The 14,148-nt window shown below is 42.9% G+C and overlaps 1 protein-coding gene across 1 annotated transcript in view; it reads left to right on the plus strand.

The window, feature by feature from the left end:
* The window catches only part of UPP2 (uridine phosphorylase 2), a 57,271-nt gene that overhangs the window by 21,960 nt on the left and 21,163 nt on the right, over positions 1-14,148 (plus strand).

Genomic DNA, 14,148 nt, shown 5'->3' on the forward strand with positions numbered 1-14,148 from the left:
AGCATTCTTGTCAGCAAGTTAAGGAAGTATGGGCTGGATGAATGCACTATAAGGTGGGTAGAAAGCTGGCTAGATTGTCGGGCTCAACGGGTAGTGATCAATGGCTCCATGTCTAGTTGGCAGCCGGTGTCAAGTGGAGTGCCCCAGGGGTCGGTCCTGGGGCCCGTTTTGTTCAATATCTTCATGAATGATCTGGAGGATGGTGTGGATTGCACTCTCAGCAAATTTGCGGATGATACTAAACTGGGAGGAGTGGTAGATACGCTGGAGGGGAGGGATAGGATACAGAAGGACCTAGACAAATTGGAGGATTGGGCCAAAAGAAATCTAATGAGGTTCAATAAGGATAAGTGCAGGGTCCTGCACTTAGGATGGAAGAATCCAATGCACCGCTACAGACTAGGGACCGAATGGCTCGGCAGCAGTTCTGCGGAAAAGGACCTAGGGGTGACAGTGGACGAGAAGCTGGATATGAGTCAGCAGTGTGCCCTTGTTGCCAAGAAGGCCAATGGCATTTTGGGATGTATAAGTAGGGGCATAGCGAGCAGATCGAGGGACGTGATCGTTCCCCTCTATTCGACACTGGTGAGGCCTCATCTGGAGTACTGTGTCCAGTTTTGGGCCCCACACTACAGGAAGGATGTGGATACATTGGAAAGAGTACAACGAAGGGCAACGAAAATGATTAGGGGTCTAGAGCACATGACTTATGAGGAGAGGCTGAGGGAGCTGGGATTGTTTAGTCTGCAGAAGAGAAGAATGAGGGGGGATTTGATAGCTGCTTTCAACTACCTGAAAGGGGGTTTCAAAGAGGATGGCTCTAGACTGTTCTCAATGGTAGCAGATGACAGAACGAGGAGTAATGGTCTCAAGTTGCAATGGGGGAGGTTTAGATTGGATATTAGGAAAAACTTTTTCACTAAGAGGGTGGTGAAACACTGGAATGCGTTACCTAGGGAGGTGGTAGAATCTCCTTCCTTAGAGGTTTTTAAGGTCAGGCTTGACAAAGCCCTGGCTGGGATGATTTAACTGGGACTTGGTCCTGCTTTGAGCAGGGGGTTGGACTAGATGACCTTCTGGGGTCCCTTCCAACCCTGATATTCTATGATTCTATGATTCTATGACTAGCTGGAGGAGGGCAGACAGGCCTTTAAATTCTTCTCCTGAGTCTCAGCTTTTGAAAAAAAAAAAGATTCTAGCTATAATGGTTGGGAAGAAAAATTTCCAAAAATGAAGTGAATGTGACCTGTGCAGAGAGCCCTACCTGAGTCTGCATGGAGCCTAAAATAATAGCCCTTTGAGGTATGAACTGCCTCTTTCATTTAAATGCCATCAATGATAGTTATAAGAAAGAAGAAATATATTAGGAAGATCTACCCCCGCCCCAACATTTGCCAAAGGGTTGTGGGCTAAGAAGGAAGCAGCACGGGCTAGCCGAGGGGTGCAGAAAATGAAGCAATCAAGATGTTTAGGCCTTTAACAATACATAGTGGGGAAGGGGTTGGGGGAGGGAAGGACTTTAATAATACACAGTGAGGATGCCAGGGGCGGGGTAGATAGCAGGGATGTGGAGGGGTATTAGTCCTTTAACAGTACAAGTTGGGGATGGGGGGGATGCAGAAGGGGTAAAGGGGTAGAGGATGAGGGTGTTAATTCTATTTTTGAAGATTTGAAACATTATTGAATAGGTTTAGTGACAGTTTCACCTCAGGGAAAGACATGTCTTGACAAGCTCCTAATTCTTCCCATGTCTCTAAAGATTAATGGCAGCTCATTCCTTCCTACAGCATTTTACATCTTTCTCACACAGCCTGGATCAAATTTATGCCAACAATAAAACAAGGCAATACAGACACAAATGAAACAGTTGATAAAAATCTACATTCTCCCCATCCTCTTTGCTATTCTGTGTCTGTATTTTAAACATAAATATTTTTTTAAAAGCAGCCAATCATTAGCAAACAGCCTTATTGCCTCAATGTCAAAAGTTTCGAGAGTGCTTTTACTCTGTTTTTGTGACTAACGCTAGAAATCGTTACTAGAAGAATATTGCAGGTATCACCTACAAGGTGTAATAACATCAGCCTTGCACTAATGAAGCACAACTGTTAATTTAAAATCTGACAATAACTCACTCATGTGAGCATGGGCTTGGATATGCCACTGTAAATACAATGAAACAGTGTGCTCCTCCTATGAATACAAGCTCTCTGTTTCTTCACAGCAACAGGGATCTTCAGTCTCAAAGGACTCACAGTAGCTGTCTGTCCTCATGCACTGTACCGGGACCAGGACCGGCTCTAGGCACCAGGAAAGCAAGCATGTGCTTGGGGCGGCACAATTCCAGGGCCGGCATTCCGGCCACACTTTTTTTTTTGGAGCTTGGAGCGGCAAATTTTTTGCTTGGAGTGGCAGAAAACCTAGAGCTGGCCCTGACCAGGACCTACTCTGCAAGTGTAATATCTTGCTTAGCGGTTTCAAACAGTGCAGCAGTTTAATAATATTGCAGCAGAAGTATCAGAAGATAAAAATCAGTAATGGTTTGGAGTTCAGACTTGTCCAGAACAGATCGCTGCTGATTGGACAGACTACAGTGGGTGGAATCTCTTTCTTCTGGACAAAGGTTGAGGTGAAGCTAACAGTATTTTAAAATGGCATTTAATATGAATTAAGGTGTTAGATGAACCCAAGGGCACTAGCACTCCAGAGCCCTATATTGCTGAGCTTTTCTCAATTACACCTATACTAGAAATAGAATTACATACGCATTTCTGCTTTATATTTCATCTTTCAACACAGATGATTAAAACTCTACTAACTGGAACGCAGCAGATCTGAGCTTTATTCCTGTCTCTGCTACAAACCCCATGTTTGGGCAAGGTCTATCTGTATCTCATTTTCCTATTCCCTCCACCCCTCACCCCCATGTGTAAAACAAGGATAAAATACTGCCCTATTAGAGTCTACAAAGCACCACAGTCTATCTATAACTGTATTGGACAGCTGTACAATAAGCTAATTCAGAAAATAGTGACTGGGTTTAACTTGAGGCTGCCATTAAAGGAGGTCTAAAGAAGAATGGCCTTGAAAGAGAATCATGATTTGACTGTCTCTGGAACAGAACAGACACAAAGAGTCCTTATCACAGCTCAGAGTCAGTCCCAGATAGTGAAAGCAGATTCCATTATTTTCCATATAGATGCTAAAAAAAAATGTGTGTGACTCTCTCTGTGGGTATTGTTGCTCCTTGGCTTGAACAGCTGGCCAATATTCAGGGCCCTGCTGGACTGTTTCAGTTAGAAGGAGAAATCGATAACAATCGGGGGGGGGGGGGTTAAGTGCAATCCTGTTTATTTACAAAGAATGTACTATGACAAAGCTCTGTCCTTGCCTCGGTGGGTCCTGTGTTTCCTGGCGGATTTCACTAGCCTCAGGGGCTCACTATGACCCTCCACGTAACCCTTCTTTCTCTAGAGATAAGGGCCACAGTCTACTGAGCCATTTTCATCATAAGCCAGCGAGGGAGGTGAGGAGAAGTTATCCGTCCTTGCACAGTCTCTGTTGTCTCCCAGTCTCAGTGATTAATCAGGGGGCAAAGGTGGGGCAGGAGCCCGGGCCCACCCTCTACTCCAGGCTCCAACCCAGAGACCCTAATAGTATCAGCGATGGTAGCTGACCTTTTAGAAACATGACATGTACAATTCCCTGGGCTACTTGCCCACAGCAGCCCTCACTTCCTCAAACTCCACTTCACCCTTACCTCAGGGCCTCCTTCCTTGTGTCTGATATGGTGTGTACTACTCAGCCTCTCCAACAGCGCAACTTCCTCCCACAGTTCCTGACATACTCACCCACCTGACTGACTGGGAGGCTTTTAACTAGATTCAGCCAGCCCCTGACTGGTTTCAGGTGTCCCAATCAACCTTCTCCCTGCCTTCTGGAAAGTTCTTAATTGGCCCCAGGTGTTTTAATTGACCTGGAGCAGCTTCCATTTCACTTAACCTGGTACTAGGGATTTGTTTAGCCTGGAGCTAATATATCTATCTCCCACTACTTTTCTATAGCCATCTGGCCTTGCCCCATCACAGTATTCAAAGTCTTGTTTCCCTGAATGCAATAGGAACAAACAACAGCAGCGAGCTTCCTTGCTTACAGTTTCCAAACTGCTTTTCCAGCCACTCCTGTGCCCTAGAGCTCCCTCTCAGGGCCATACTCACAGCTGCTTCTCTGGCTTTCTGCTTAATCTATTCCAGGGATTCTCAGACTGTGGGCTGGGACACCAAAGTGGGTCGCGGCCCCATTTTAGTGGGGTCACCAGGGCTGGTCTAGACTAGCTGGTCTCCGAAGCTCGAGCCCTACCACCTGGGACCAAAGCCAAAGCCTGAGAGCTTCAGCCCTGGGTAGTGGGGCTCAGGCTTCAGCTTCAGCCCTGGGTGGCGCGGCTCAGGGTACAGGCCCCCTGCCTGTGGTTAAAGCACTTGGGCTTCAGCTTTACCCCCACACACCTAGGGTGGTGGGGCTCGAGTTTTGGCTTTGCCCCCGCCCCCATCCAAAGTGGCAGGGCTCAGGCAGGCTCCTGTACCTCTTTCAGGAGTCTGATTTGTCTTGCATACCCCAAGTTTCACCTCATTTAAAAACTACTTGCTTATAAAATCAGACAAAAAATACAAAAGTGTCACAGCACACTCTTACTGAAAAAATTGCTGACTTTCTCATTTTTACCATATAGTTATAAAATAAATCAGTTGGAATATAAATACTGTACTTACTTTTCAGTGTAGGGTATATGGAGCAGCATAAACAAGTCATTGTCTGTATGAAATGTTACTTTGTACTGACTTCACTAGTGCTTTTTATGTAGCCTGTTGTAAAACTAGGCAAATATCTAGATGAGTTGATGTACCCCCTGGAAGACCTCTGAGTACCCCCAGAGGTATGTGTCCCCCTGGTTGAGAACCACTGCTATAGTGCCAGTAGTTGAACTGCCATTAGACTGGGTTTGCTGTTGAAAACAGTCAGTAAAATGACAATGCTCACTAGCAGCCACAGCAAGTTCATGCTAAGTATTTTAAAACTGCTGTGAAAATGGAAATGCAATGTCTCCCTCAAAGAGATCCCATCTACTTGCCTTTGGCACAAGCGGACCCTCTTCAGGACAGTAGTCCCCAGGCTTTAAGCAGAGCGATGGGACTGCTGGAGCCATGTGGGGGCTCTCCCAGAGGATAAATCTGGATACAGAGGATAAAGAATGCACAGTGCTTCCCCCCAGGGCAATAGTGAGTGCAGGCCACTGTCCCACAGGAAGCTGTACAAAGAAAAGCCAGGGGAACTCACTTACATTAGTGGGGGCTGTTTGTACAGTGGGAGGCCAACAAAACACAACAACAACAACAATCTGACACAGCTGTTATACAAATGGCACTTTTGATCCCTAGATCCCAAAATGTTTTACAAAGGAGATCAGTATCATTATCCCAGTTTTACAGATGGGGAAACCAAGGTTCAGAGAGGGAAAGTGACTTGTCCAAGGTCACCCAGCAAACCAGTGGCAGAGCTAGGAATTGAACCTCACTCTCATGAGTCCCAGGCCAGTGCACTAACTAGAACACGCTGCCTCCTGTCAAGCAGATAATAAGGATGAGCTGCCCAAGGGAGTTAGGCACCCAACATCCACTAAATGTCAATGGGAACTGGGCATCTAATTTTCTTAGTCTCCCAGGAAAATACAAGCATAAAACCACAGGCAGAAAGTGATCCACCCTAACTAGCTTTATCTAAGCTAACTCTTAAAACAACAAACAACAACACTGGAAAGCAGAATAATATAAAAACCCACCCACATCCCACCTCTTCCCTCCAAATCCCCACTGACTGGATCACCCTGCTATGAAGGCAAAATCCCATCACATTGTCTTCACTGAAACTGCAGTGTTCACCTACAAATAGCTCAGTTTTAAGTGCATAGGTGTCGGCTGACTTTGCAACTTGGCAGCCCATTGCGACACGGAAGGGACTTTAGTGATGGGATAGGAGAGAGGGTGCACAAAGCAGCAAAAGTGGACATCTCTCAGGAACCACTGTATCTTCAGGTAAAAGTGAGACCATACATACTGCTGTCTCTAAACTGTCAGACACCACAAGGGAAGGCTGCAAACTTTTTCACTGGTATCAGGTTGCAATCTTTTGAATTGTCGTGCTAGTTGGAAAAGGTAAAAAAAAAAAATGTGACTGTGGGGTTTCCTCTCTGCTGTCTCCCAATGATTTCTGTACCAAATGTGTTCCATTGGCAAGCAGAGATTGCTTTTTCTACTTGTTAGTCCTGCTAGCTCACCTGGATTCTGGCACCTAAGCTGCATTCTTTCCAATCGATCCATCATCACTGGTAATAAGGTTTCTGCAGACCAAATTATTCCCCTAGCAATAGCTGTGTAACCCCACTGACTTCATTTGCACACATGTAACCAATTGGAACACAGTAAACAATTCTGTTTGACACACAAGAAGGCGTAGAATCCAGCTCACTCCCCCACAGCTATGTTTCCTTGGCAGGGCTAAAAAGCGGAGGGAGGGGAGAAATGTTAGTCACTGAACAGAAGACTCTGAATAACACACCAAGAACAGGTCTGTGGAGTAAGATGAACCCCACTTCAGTTTGACAAACACAAACACTCCAAAGGAATAGATCAAGCTTAGACTGTGATCTCATCTCCATTAAAATCTGTACAACTGCTATTTGCAAGTAACATTACTATTGAATTCCCTCTATCAAGTAATGTTAATTAGGCAAAACTGCAAAGATTTTAATGGCAATCACTGTGTTAAGTGGAAAGTGCCTGAAACATTTATAGCTTTGTTCTGAGAAGTGTACTGATTATGTTGATTGACTTCTGCAATTTAAGATTGGGGAGAAAAAAGATGCACATAGACTCCTCAGGGAATGTTTTTTAAATACCTGGCGGTGATAACTGCTGCATTCCAAAGGCAAAAATCTTGCTCTTCATGAGTATTTTAGAGGCTCAGAAGTAAATCATCTGAGGCAGGAATATTTTAGTAGTATCCAGAGAGGGAAGAGCTCCATCGCATGAGAAATCTCCCCTACCCCACCATATTATAACTATCTTGTTCATTTTAACTGGAATTTTAACATGGAGTTAGAACAGTGCATCACTGGTTCCATTCCCAGTGCTTCTAGCTTACCAAGGGTAAGTCACATAACCTATTTATTTCTGTAATATTGGCTCATAATGCTTACTCACCTTTGTAAAATGCTTTGAGATCATTGGATTAAAAGTGCTGAAAAGAACAAGGTATCCTTATAATATGAAGATGATGTATCCAAAATGTATCCAAGATCTTGGTGGGGTAAAACAATGTGTATTCCAGCTTAGTTCTAACTGAGCTCCAAACCTGCAACATATGGCAGTTGGGAACAGCTCTGTATCCTACTATCTCTCCTCCAAGCTGTCCTGTCCCCTAGCACACGTTTCCAGTAAAGTAAAGGACAGAATAATGATGGTGACATAAGCTGCTAAAACTAAAGTGATCTTTTAGGGACCATTCCTATAAAATAAGATTCCATGTGTGATGGGGTAGATGAGCCCCACATGGATGAGGAAGGGACATGAGAGGCCCAGGCAGCAGGGCTCAACCCATCCAGCCCTGTCAATCATGCATGATCAGGAGGAGATCTGTAAAGGGGAGGAAACAGTGGTCAGTGAGGGAGAGGACAAGGACTAGAACTGGGATTGTGGGATTGACCTAAAAAGCAGACTGCAGGAGCAGCTCCTCAAGCTGGGCAGGGAGCTCCTAGACAGGGAACCTTCACCTCACCCTGAGGAGAGTACAGCAGACTCCCAGAGTGAGACAGACAGGCTGAGCCTGCCTCAGGAACCCAGCCAGAGTGATTTCCCAAAACCCATTGAGCTGAGGCTGGATTGTTGGCAGCATTAAGACTCACCACCACCACCACCACCCTTTGCTGGGACTGCAGGGAGGGGGTATCCCTGAACATTTGGAGGTTTCATTTTGATCCCCCAGCCAGAGAGACTTAAGGAGGCCCACAAAGGGTAGAACCCCACTGCAAATAGTAAGGAAATGGGACGCTATTGTGACCACCCAATGTAGTTAACTGGGCATGGTCAGGTTCCCCCACCCCGACAGATGAACCACCAAAGACTCTGTTACACCAGGATTTAAAAAAACAAAGATCTGAACACACTACAGATGTGCTTTGCATATCATCTGGACCAGGGACAGTCAAGTCAAAGGTCACCAAACACACATCCAAGAGCAGAATTCTGCTCTAGGATTTTTTCCCCTTGTCTTTTCAATCTTCTTTCTTACAGCCCAATTCAGTCCAAACTATGCCATGTCTCGACATCCTGGAAGTGCACCTCAGGCTAGAGCAGCCTCTGTAGCATATGTTCTCCACTCCAAGGCAAGACTTTATATGAAGCATACACCCTGGAGATCAATATTCTCAAGCTTCCATGGGATTCTTAATAGATGATCTGAACTCAGCCTACAAGGTTAATATGTTATTAGGTTACTTCTCTTCATACACATTGTTCCATAATTACTCCAGCTATTTACTATATACTAGTATACTTACTATTACTATATACTAATATACTTCTTATACGCTAGGAAAATAAAACATGTGAGTCGTGTATGAGAACTAACCTTGGAGGAATGAGTGAGTGATATACGAGACTGTAGCTTAGATTTTATTACTTACAAAAATGATGTCATCCACAATGTGTTTTTAACAGGGGATGATGGTTCATCTGAATGGCCAGATACTCACATAATACTTTGATTATTTTTTTAAAGTACAAGTTAACTGACAATTGTACAAGAATAAAACCACCACATACACGAAAAAGCCTTTAAACCCATTTTAAAAGAGACCAATATCTTGGTTAATTATAGATCAAAAGAAAGGCAGGGGCATTTCACAGCACTGGTGTTATACCAATAAAATAAAAACCAGCAGGATCTTATTGAAGGGGAAAAGGCAAAATGCCACATTTATTGTGAATACAGAAAGAATCATAGTAAGCAGTTAGTTATAGCTATAACATTCCATTCAATTTCATATTTATTCACACATTCATTCATACACACACACACACACACACACAGGTTCTGCAAGGTTGTTATCATAGTTACCAGCCTTATAGTTGCTCATGCCAAGCCACTGGCCAAGTGGCCTGGACATGAGGAGGGAGCAGGGCCTTGTCATATGCTCATCTGATGCTCCTGGAAGTTTGTTTGCAGAATCAGACCCCAAAGTTCTCACTTTCTAGAGTCCATTTTTATAGGAATTTCTTCCTATGCCAGTCTATGGAAATTGCTTCATCATGCTGTTGCGGAATCAATCAGCAGATGGCACATTCCTGAAGGCTCTGTGCTGCCAGATGTTATCTTGTTCTTTGGTTCTCCCATTCTTGAGGCTGCTGGGTGGATTCCAGTCTGCCCTCCGGGGGTCCTCTGGTTATTTCCACTTGACGCCTTCTTCAGCGGATGGACACTGGATTCTTAGGCTGGCACCTCCCTGATCATTCAATTATCCACACCAAGCATCCATCCACATATATCCTCTATCTCTATTTTAATCACAATTGTTAACAAAGCGAGATGAATACAACAAAAGGGAGGGGAGTCTCTGGGTGCTGTTTCTGTTGTTACAGCGTATTGCTTTGAGTCTTTCTCTGTGTGAGTAGTTGTTGTTACAAAGAATTGCTTTGAGAACAGACTCTGTCTTAGAATGTACTAACACAATTAGCAGCTTGCAAGTTTCACACATAGACGGAGAGAAACAGTACCAAAAACGAAGAGACCTCTTAATTGGTAATACTCTGGAATTTAAACTATGGGGAATCAAACTCATTTGTGATTTTAATACAGAACTTCTTTAATATGATTCAACACTGGGAGGAGAGAAAGGTAGGCATATAGTAGCTCTCCTGACTGTACCAATCCCAGGGGCCAAAAGCTCTATTCTCTGTGGCCACAGCCAGAGTGATAGCACAAAATAAAGCAGAAGATCAGAAAGAATGGTGAGTCCCAGCCCAGCTAACTGAGCACATTAATAGTTAGGCAAAATAGTCAACTAATACTGAAGTTGTGGCCACACAGTCAAAGCGCAGAAGTAAACCTAGTGGCAGGAAGACAAAATCACCACTGCCTACAACAGCAGTACAGCTACTATGTGAGCTGTAGCTCACGAAAGCTTATGCTCAAATAAATTTGTTAGTCTCTAAGGTGCCACAAGTACTCCTTTTCTTTTTGCGAATACAGACTAACACGGCTGCTACTCTGAAATATGTGCTGTAAGAGCTGCTGGTAATGGATCTGCTTTTTTGGTGATCCACCATAGAGTATATTGCAGTTAGTCTTGCCATAGTGTAAGAGAGGAATGATCATGATTGCCAGATCTGCCTGTGAAAGAGACGGCTGCTGCTTGCATGTATTTTTATAGTAGTTAAAAAGCAGCCCTGGCAACACTTACTGCTTTACCAATCATCTCTGATCAACAGCTATGATCAGTCTCTGGAAAAAGCTGCTATGCTCCCATTTCCTACCCAGCTTTATGGGGATCTTTCAATAAGATAACGAGCACTTGCCATAATAACCAGGAGAGCTGCTACCTAGGGCACATAAACCTCACACCCAGTTTTCTGTGACTGCTGCAGATCAAAAGTGTTGGCTAACAAAATCTGCACCAGAAGCAGACATGTTAATCAGCTATTCCAGTTTAATTCACTGGAGTAATTACCTAACACTTATCTAATTAGCCAATACTTTCATCTGCCAGAGCTAGATGTAAATGCCAAATGGGAGCTTTGGGCCCCTCCAATCAATACTTTAAACCACTTTAAAAATTATTGCATGTAACACCAGACTCAGAGGAGCTCATTCTAGGCAGCAGCCCTAGCACCCTCTGTTTATTTTTTTCATGTACCTAAAAGACAGTTGCACAAGTTGGAAAAGACAGTTGCGCATGTTGGAAAAGTCAGTGCACATGCAGAGCCATCTCAAACAGATTCAAGTGCAGCCAACATTTCTTTCTTTGATAGATGTTTCTCCTATAAATATCTATAAGGTCAGTGTCAGAGTGATTTTCAATTTAACCTGTTACAAGCAATTTTTGAATATATAGCAAGACAGTCATTCCTGATTTTGGTTTTATTTTTTTTATTTTTGTCAGAAAAATCTTTTAAACCATAAATAGCTAAAATCATCTGCAGATTGGTACGGAAAGTGTTTCTGTGTTAACCTCAATGCACCAATGGATTAATCTCTGCTAAACCAGCATAGTTTGGGAATAATTTCTCCTGTTACTCCTTTCTGAATGATTTGAGATGTTCAATTCACTTCCTCCTCTCCTGGGAGAATTATATCCTTATGGAAACAGGCAGTAGTAGACACTTTGTAACAGAGCTTGGTTTTGTGAGACTCACTCAGGTGTCTCTAATGTAGCTGAGATGAGGATCTGCAAGTTTACGCATTTATTGGAATCAAGCCTCAAACTGCCTTAGGGACTCTGTCTTGCAATACTCACTCCCATGAGACATCTCAGTGAAGGAATGGAGCTTGAGTACGGGTGGCAGACTCAGCCCTATACTGTAAGCTCTTTGAAGCAGGGACTATCTTTTTGTTGTGTTTGTGCCACACCTAGCACAGTGGGGATGTGGTCCATGACTGGGGCTGTTAGGTGCTAGCACAATACAAATAAATAATAATAAAGATGCTTTCTAGTCACTAAATTCAACCAAGTGAGTCTGGCCAGTTCCACAGCCAGAAGGCCTAATAACAGAAAATTCTTGTTCCTATTGCCCCGGAAATGTTCATTTCATACCAGACTTCTATTTTACATCTGCATGAACAAAATTCAGAACACAGCCCAGATATTAAAATACTCACTTGAACACTGTTGCGTCCCAAGCAACAAAGCTCCTTAAATCAAAGCAGTGAGACACATAACTAGGCTTTATCAAACTTGTCCGCACTGCAGGAGTATTCACAACCACTCCCACTGTCCTTCCCCAACATGCATTGGCTCAGAGTAAAACCTAGGGTAGATTCTCTGTGAGCAAGCTATACTTTCGTTGTGCCAGAGCCCTGGTCAAGAATCCAAATAGGAAGTGCCCAGATAATACGAAATAGGTTTCTATCTCTACAAATGATTTGGATGACCAAAAAAAAGGGGGGGGGGGCGGGGGAAGAGTTTTGGAGGAATATAAAAAGAGTTGTCATGGGAGCTGTTTGAAATATTCAGAGTCCAGTCCAAAATCTCTGTTGTGCTTCAGGCTTCTGTTATAAATTTGAAATCCAGAGTAGATTTGTCAAAAGGTTGGGTTGCTCAAAACCTTTTGTTCTGTTTTCAACTTTTATTTTGTATTATATTATAGAAAATTAGCAATTGAAACAAAAAGTAATTTTGAAACAGAAAATCAAAATGTCCCATTACAGAAGAATTGAAACATTGCATTTCAACGTTTTCAAAATGCTGTTTTTCAATATTTTTTCCACACAATCTTTCTTCAGATAGATGCATTCCTTATAAATGTTTTGCCACAAAAAACATTTCTGACCAGCTCCAGTTTGCACAAATCCTTGTGATCCAAAAACATCAAGGTTCTCCTGGCTCTGGCTGTCACATGTACCTTACATGCATTTTCAACAGAACTCTATGGAATTATGAAGCTAGGCAGACAATTTGCATTCTCCACCCCTTTTGTTTTCAGAATGTACATGTGCTACATGAGCCTCATGCTTGGATGACTGCCAAGTGTGAGAACCAGGGACCCTGATCAAAGAGTAAGTATATCAACAGCAGGAGGTTAGCTAGCCCTGGCCCTTTGGTTACCTCAGCATAATGATGGGAGGCAAGTTAAAGTTAGAAATGACACTCCTTCCAAAATAGTCAGTCTGAGGCTTTACCGTAAGAATGGAAGGTGAGTTAAGGTGAGAAGTGAACTCCTTCAGAAATAGCCAATCTGAATCCTGTAACACTGATCTGATGATGATCTACTGAAACAAATAGCAATGCATCTACAGGAAGAGGAATATTTTGCATCTGACTGGTTGAATAGAAAACCTAAGAGAAAAAGTTCCATTGTTCTTAGAAATAACACTAAGTGAAAAGAGGGTATTTAACTCACTGCCAAGCTTCTTCAAATATTCATATTAGATCCTATAAATTAGCAGCTGTTGCAACAGAAGAGTGTTGTCCTTATCTGGTGTCAACCAAGGAGTGTTTTCAGAAAGGGGGAAGTCATAATATCCCTTTTAGCGGACTCCAGTAAACCCATTATAACTGAAAGGAAGGGTTATGCTGGGTAAGCAATTGAGTTTTGAATTTTTTTGATAAAATAGCTGTTTTCTTTGTTTTAGCTTTTATTTTGAACATTGAACTACACTGCTGTTTAAACCTCTTGCATTTATTATACAATCGGAAAAGGAATGCAAACTGAAACCCCATTGTCTTATGAATTTCACTGTACTTTAAATGCAGATTATTGCTCAGTGATTTATCAAGATGTTGGGACAATATGAAAATCACAACTTTTGTTAAAATTTCAATGAAATCCTGTATGTAAGATAATATAGAGTCAGTGTTTAAGTGCATTATTTATCCATCATTTCTGGGATAATTGTATTAAAGAAAGAGTTACGGTTCTTCCCATTGCTAAGGTTAGTGGAAAATACTGACTTTTTTAATATTACATTAAACGTTTCCAGAGACATGCCTTTGGCAAGACCTAGAACGGTAAGACTTTCCCTAAACATTAACAGTCAGAGACTGCAGTGGTAATACTGGAAGTGTGGGAATGCTGGGTCCACCTGCTGAAATAGTTTTTAACAGGAGCGTGAGCTGGCCAGCTGTTTATAACCCATGAAGGGACCCAGCCACAAAGCCTTGACCGAAAACTATAGGCAGATGCCTGCACTGCAGCCAATTCAGAATTAAATAAAAGGGCTAATGGAGTTAGTGGGGAAGAAGTTGGATATGAATCCTAAATCCAGCTGGCTGTCTGGAAGGACCAACCCAGGAAACAATTTAATGCTGAATGCAATGGGGCAGCCTTGCCTCCCATCCTCCCTTTGTTTTCCTACCTAAATTGAGCCATTAGCTCTTTC

The sequence above is a fragment of the Dermochelys coriacea genome, chromosome 11, assembly GCF_009764565.3.
Source record: "Dermochelys coriacea isolate rDerCor1 chromosome 11, rDerCor1.pri.v4, whole genome shotgun sequence".
Lineage (NCBI taxonomy): Eukaryota > Metazoa > Chordata > Testudines > Dermochelyidae > Dermochelys > Dermochelys coriacea.